Source organism: Suricata suricatta, chromosome 6 (genome assembly GCF_006229205.1).
Source record: "Suricata suricatta isolate VVHF042 chromosome 6, meerkat_22Aug2017_6uvM2_HiC, whole genome shotgun sequence".
Classification (NCBI taxonomy): domain Eukaryota; kingdom Metazoa; phylum Chordata; class Mammalia; order Carnivora; family Herpestidae; genus Suricata; species Suricata suricatta.
The window spans coordinates 135,201,207-135,208,293 of NC_043705.1; positions in this window are offsets into that span (position 1 = coordinate 135,201,207).

Sequence of the window (7,087 nt, forward strand, 5' to 3'; positions counted from 1 at the left end):
GAATTCTTACAGGTTCATTTATAAGTCATACCCAGGGGCACCTGGGTGGCTCAGTCAGTTGAGTGTCAGACTTCAGTCATGATCTCACAGTTCGTGGGTTCGAGCCCAAGTGTCGGGCTCTTTGTGGACAGCTCAGAGCCTGGAGCTTACTTAGAGCCTGCTTCAGGTTCTGTGTCTCCCTCTCTCTCTGCCCCACCCCTGCTTGCTTGTGCTCTCTCTCTCTCTCTCATATAAATTAACATTAAGAAAAATTAAAAATAAATAAATGTGTCATGCACATTTTCTACTCTGAGCAAACGTTACTTTAAAAAGAAAAGTTATTTTAAAACATGTCATTCAATTCAGGCATATTTGATAAGTAGAGAATCTGGTGCCAGTAATTAACTTGACATCTAAATGTCTGGTGAATAAAATGCTTATTAACTTTTGACAGTTATTCAAAACACATTCAAATCAAGGAAGTGTTGGGACCTGCCTCCAGCGATAGCGAAGGGACACGGCAGGGCACAGGTACTGGGACAGTTGGCTTTCTTGAAGGTTGTTGGGAAGGGACCTGGGGGCCCAGGGATGCTGCGGCAGGCCGGGGACAGTTTGTGTGGGGATGGGGTGCGCAGGAGGAGGCGAGGCAGGGCGCCGTGGGATGAGGCACTGCTTTTGACCTTTCCTGTCTGGCTCACGAAGCCCCAGGGCTAGATTACGAAACATGTTCTGGAAATTATTTCCAGAGGGCACACATCCCTTTGGTGACAGCTTATTTCTGGATTCCTGGTGCAGATGCCTGGCCTCTGAGGATAGTCAGGGGTGTATTTCCCGGCCCATCATCTGATTAGTCACTGAATGCTCAGGACTCACCCTGCTGGCTGAGGGTCAGAGCACGTGAGTGCGGGAGCAAAGAAACTTCTTTATTTATCCCAGGTGTCTTGTGACAGCCCCTAATGGCAGGACCACCTTCTTCCCTCAGTGTCCCCCTTTACCCGTGTCCCTGGCCCCTGTGGTTGTGAAATGCCTGGGCTTCCCCAGAAAAATGATCTTTCAGCAGAATTCTTAGAGGCTCCTCACGGTGGTAGTTCAAGCTCGGTCTGAAGAGATGATGGCTGACGTCTAAGAAATCCTGGAATGGACATGACGCTGTCACAGAGTCCTCCAAAGTAGCCCTCGGTTCTGCTCTGGAGAAGGGTGCTTCCATTCCTTTCCAGTTCCGGGGTGAGGTCTGCGACCCTGCTGGCCAGCACTGCAGGATGCCACGGGAGGTCCTAAGTCTCACCGAGAGGGAGGACAGCCTTGAGTTCACACCCCTCTCCACCTCACTGCGCTCACCTTTAAAATGGGGGTAATCATAGAAACCCCTTCCCTGCGTTTTGGGGAGGCTCGCAGGATCTCGTGTACAGCATGTGTCACAGAGGGGCACACCTTCCGTTCATCTGAGCTGTGTCATCCGTGTTCCTGTCAACCTCATCTTCCCTGAGAAGTGAAAGAGCCCCAATTTGCAGCCACTTCTGTGCTTAGGGCAAGACTCCCCAGGGGACCAGGAGGCTCACATATCCCCCAGCTGCTGAGAGCTGTCAGCTCCAGACCCCCCGGGGCTGGCGGCCTGGTCCTCGGAGTCGGAGCCAGGTGCCACGTGGTCCGGTTTTAGGGAAGGCGGGTGGCGTGGTACTTTCCGGATCCTCTCCGAGGCCTGGCCGCACAGCTCCCGCATCTGGTTCCAAAGGGGGGGGGGCCTGCTTGCACTCCATGTCTGACCTTGCAGACCCAACTTAAGAGGAAGGAGGTGGAGCTGATCCTGTGCTCTTTCCCTAGAATAGTCTTGCCTTGAATATACTTGAGAGTTGAACTCTGTATTCTGTGAACATCCTAGACGGCTGAGAGTTCCTGTGCTTTATGTGCCTGACGTTTGCTTCAGAAGCAGTGGCCCCACCTGTGGTCCCAGGGAGCAGCCCCAGGCCAGGGCGGCCCCTCTCCTTGGCCTTAGGAGGGTCATGGCCCTGGCCCCTCGATGTGAACGAACAGAGTTGCACAGGGCCACAGCCCCTCGCCTCCCCACCCCCCACATCCCTGCCTCACACCGCCCTTCCCCTTTCCAGATATACAACCTTTGATCTGGGGTCCTGCACACCCACCATGCATGAGTCACCCCCAGGCCCCGTGCGGTAGCTGCCCAGGTGTTGGCAGCCGCAGCCTCGCAGAGGCCTGGGCTCCCCAGCCGGGCAGCTTCCGGCAGACGAGAGGGGGCATTTTCAGACCTGGCTCGGAGGCCCAGAACCTGCAGCGTCAGCTTATCAGCCACCTGGCCCTGGGCCACTTAGAGCCTCACAGCCTCATTTCTTCGCTTTTCACGTGTGGGAAATTCTACTTACCTTGGGGGTCATGGTGAGGATTCCAGCACATGGGACCCTGCAGAGGGCCTGGCCCCCTTGGTCGGGGCTCGGAGATCAAGAATGGGTGTTGAGTTTGTGAGGCCGTTTGAGGCCGGCTGCTCAGGCTGTGCCCTCTCGTCCTAAACTGCACGCAAAGTGAGATTTGCCGGGACTGGCCAGAGGAAGTATAGGGAAGAATCTGGAAGGGCAGTAAGTTGAGATCAGGCCTTTTGCCATGTTGGACTGTTGTGGCCTGAGGTGCAAAGTGGAGCCCTTTTCCAGCCATGAATATGTTCTCCCCCGTCTGAGGGCATGTGTCAGGTGCCCCCCAGGCAAATCTGTGGTTTAAAAGCATCCCTTTTAAGGGGCTCCTGGGTAGCACAGTTGGTTGAGTGTCCAACCTCGGCTCGGGTCATGATCTCATGGTTCGGGGGTTTGAGCCCCACGTTGGGCTCTGTGCTGACAGCTCAGAGCCTGGAGCCTGCTTCAGGTTCTGTGTCTCCCTCCCTCTCTCTCTGTCTCTCTCAAAAATAAACATAAATTTTTTTAAAATTAAAAACAACCTTTTAGTCTGCCAGATTGCTTTCCCCAAACAAGAGGCAGAGATGACTTCAGAACCCCGTAGTTACAAAACATTCCCACCCTAATTTGCATAAAACACCGTGTCAGACATCCTTCGGTTGGGTCCCTTCCTGCTGTGCTCAGCTCTCCCGTCTTTGGGCAGACAGCCGGAGCCCCCCGTGGCCATCGGCGTGCTCTCACTCCACGGCCATCCGTGTTTTCTCCATGCAGCGTGCCCCGACCCGTCTGTGGAGTTTGTGTTTCCCACTGGGATGAGGGACTTACGGTTGGATGTTGAGGACGTGCAGTGGGTCACATGTGTCCTGAGACCTGGGTGTCTTGGTGTCATCTTGGGAGAAGTGACGTACGTGTGTTGGAGGGTTGGCGGTCCCCAGGGTGGGACCAGGTTTGTGATTTCTCTTGAGCCGACCAACAACCCGTGTTCTTGTTGCCACCGCGAGTAATCAGAGTCTTCGCCTGTGAGGACGGGAGGCGTGGGTTTGGGTCTGGTCAGTGCTGTCCAGCTTCGGGGCATTTTGTGAGAGCTTCTCTCAGGGAACCGAGGGGTGGCTCACTGATTTCAAGGCCACCTCTGGAAAGAGTCAGGTTTCTTCCTCCTTGAAAGCTGGCCTGAAAATGTCCCTCTATCCCAGCATGGGGAGGGTCCCTTTGGAGCAAGAGAAGTGAAATGGGTTGGGAGGAAGGGGGAGGTGGGGCCCAAAGGAGATAAAAGGACTTGTCAAACTCTTGCGTTCTGCTGGGCAACTTAAAATCAGTGACACCAGGCAGCTGGCGCTTCTGTGGACTCCAAGGCAGCGTGCGTTCAGACAGCACGCCCCGTCTTGTGGGTCTCCATGCCCTTGGCGTCACTGAGACCTTGTAAGGACTGATGCTGACTGTAAACACACGTGCGTATATTCGAGGGAGAGAGGAAAGAAAAGCAGTAGAGGCGTTCTAGTTTAAACTTTTCCTCCTTCGGCCCCAGCTTCTCACAGACCCTAACAAAATGGGTCTTTTATGCTAGAGTCTTCGCTTGTTTACTATCCAGCTTCTCTGACACTGAGGAGCCCCGTGAAGCAGAGATCATGCCTTTTCATCCACTCCTGTGTGCCCTGGGCCTCACATAGTGCCCGGCCCATAGTAAGTGCTCAGTAAAAACGCTTGGTGAATGCATGAGTGATCTGGCTCCCATAAGGAGACCATCATTTCCAGAAGAAGAAAAATGGTACCAGAAGACCTTGCTTTTGGAAGTTTGGCAGGGATATTTGATCGGTGTAGCAATCCCTGGTACAGGGCACGCTTCTCGGGGTGGGGGGGTTCTCCTCTTAGCAAATAAATGACAGGGCTTCTGAGTCTCACGTGGAAAGGGACTAGTAGAAACTCAGAAGAGGGGAATGAGAGCTGGCTGGAATTGAAGTGTGAATGTTGCTCTGAGTACAGAAATACCCAGGCTACCCCTTCTGATTCATTCACACATTATCACATGATTGCCTTGGCCTTGATAAGGTTGGCTGGAATGAGCAGGGTAATCTCTCCTTTCCACCGGCTCCGTATACATCATCGCTCTCCAGCAGGGCCGGGCCAGCGTGGAGCGCCGCACTTCAGATGGTAACCTTGCGGGACATCCCTGCACACGGCCTCGAGCCAGAGTCTCGGTTCTTAGAGTGTGTGCGGACAGTGTAGTTCTCACACATGATCAGAGTCTCAGCCACTCGGGACATAGGCTGACGCTTGTTTTTGTTGTTGCTGCTGTTGTTAAAATGGTCCCTATTGTAAATCAGTGGGCGCAGGGAAAATATGTCATTCTTTTCAGCTGCCTAGACCTTTTGAAGACCCATGAAGGGCATTTTCTGCCTTGGGAGATGGTGCCTTTCCACACGGAAGCTGGAGTTCACTTTCGCAGGCTTCCTTGAAGCTAGGGGGTGCCCATGTAACCCAGCTTCACCACATTCATGGACACCATTTTGTTATTTTATTTGTTTAAAGGCGGCTCCACATCCAGTGTGGAGGTCAAGGCAGGGCTTAAAATCACGACCTGAGGTCAAGACCTGAGATGAGATCAAGAGTCAGACGTTTAACTGACTGAGCCACCCAGGCACCCTGGGGATGCCATCTTGAATTAGAAGCTGGTCATGAAGAAAGCAAGCCTAAAGGAATCCATTCTGATGAGGATGGCAGTGGTTACATGCCTTCTCCAAAGTTGCAGTGGTGAAGGTTCTAGAGAGCCCAGCGTTCTGCTTCCACTGGTATTTCTGATGGAGCAGTTCTGTGATGAGGTTTCAGAGCGTTTGTGACTTACTTTTCTGGCCCTTCTAGAATCTCCCTGAGCTATCCTTTCGTGAATTCCTTTTCTGTTCAAACTGGTTATAATACGTCAGTCCTGCCACTAGAAACCTGAGCTGATAGTATTGGTAAGTCAAGTTCTAGACCCATATCCCCCTAACCACCTTGAGGTCCCTGTTGGACTTCTGCTGGTTATCATATCCTGAGCATAAGTCAAGAAATGCTTAGACCTGGAAACATCGAGGTTGGTCTGCCTTTGATTTAGTTCCTCCCCACTTGAAATTTGGCATTTGCCCTGGGAGGTGGGGAAGATTGAGGTAGTGATCAAACTCTCCGGTTAAGCAGTTACAAGACTCTTAGACTTTTGGGGTCATCTCGGCGACTGCTGATGAATGCATGTCAGTCCTTCGCAAATTCCCTTCAACTCTGTAAAGTCTAGAATCTAGGATGAGCGTGTCCTCCTAAAATTTTTTCGCCTTTTGCAGATCTTTCCAAAGTGCCACATGAATGAATTCAGACAGAGTATTGTATAAATTCATGGTTGTGTTTTTGTTGGGATTTGCTATGTATTTTGTGGGATGAAATAATTGTAAGTTATCTATCTCCAAAGTCGTCATAAATTTCACGCAGTTGTTTTCACGAGCTCTGATAGCTGAGCTGGAAGAGGTTTCAAAACAAAGACACTGACAAACACCGAAGGAACCTTCCCTCTTTGCTGTCTCAGACTGACTTGGTAACAGCCAATGGCATTGGGTTTCTGTTGGTATCAGGGCACCTTGTTTGATCTCAGTGTCTTCCTCCCTGTGTCCATTTTTTAAGGGAGATCTCCAAGGCCAAGGAGGACATAGGTCCGCTCCGTCCCCCCCAGCAGACCTTGTACCAGAACAGGGTCTTACACGTGTCCTGATTCTCTTGTAACCAGTGCCATTTCCTTGGGTGTAAAGGCCTGGGAAGCCTTCCTAATGAGTTTGCTTGCTGCGTGTGCTGGGAAAGAGAAATTAGTCCAGTCCAGCACCTAATTTGTTAAAAGAAACCTTGTTTAATGCTTGGTGAGTGGAACCTTCTATTCACAACCCCTTTAGTTCCTTTGCGGTCATCACGTGTGCCTGAGTGCTCTCGTGTCCTCCTTTCTTCACCGTCCCTGAGACATCATTTCCCAGGGAAGCCCCTCTGCTCGCCACACCCCCCAGGCCTGCCTTGTGACTCCACATCACTCTGCTTTCCCGTCACCAGAGCACCAAAAACATTCGTCTGTAATCTCATGTTGATTTGTCTGAATTCCACTTGGGAATGATAGGGAACATTTCTACTCTTTACCCTCCTACTGGCTGGCCTGCAAGTGGCATCAATAAATGAATCGGTTGTTTAACCAAACCATGTAATTAATAAGACCTACGATGCTGAGTCTAGAACTGTGGTGGGAGCAGCGGGTTGTCTGAGGGCAGGAAGACAGCCCTGCCTCAGCCACTGACAGGTTCCGTGGCCATGGGCACAGTCTAACTGACAAGCCCTGTGGTCCTGGGAAGTCTCTGTATCTGTTACCTTCCTCAAGACTTTTTTTTTTTTAATCTATTCATTTATTATAAAGAGAGAGCAAGAGAGCACATGAATGAGCAGGGGAGGAGCAGAGAGGGAGAGAGAGGGAGAGAGAGAATCCCAAGCGGGCTCCACCCTGTTAGCGCAGAGCCTGACTCCGGGCTCGATCTCACCAACCGTGCGATCATGACCTGAGCAGAAATCAAGAGTCAGATCCTCAACTGACTCAGCCACCCAGACGCCTCCTTCCTCAAGACATTTGAAGGATTATATGAAACAATTAACATAAAGTACTTGGGACATAATAAACACTCCTTGGCTGCTGTTATTATCATCTGTCATCAAGGGGT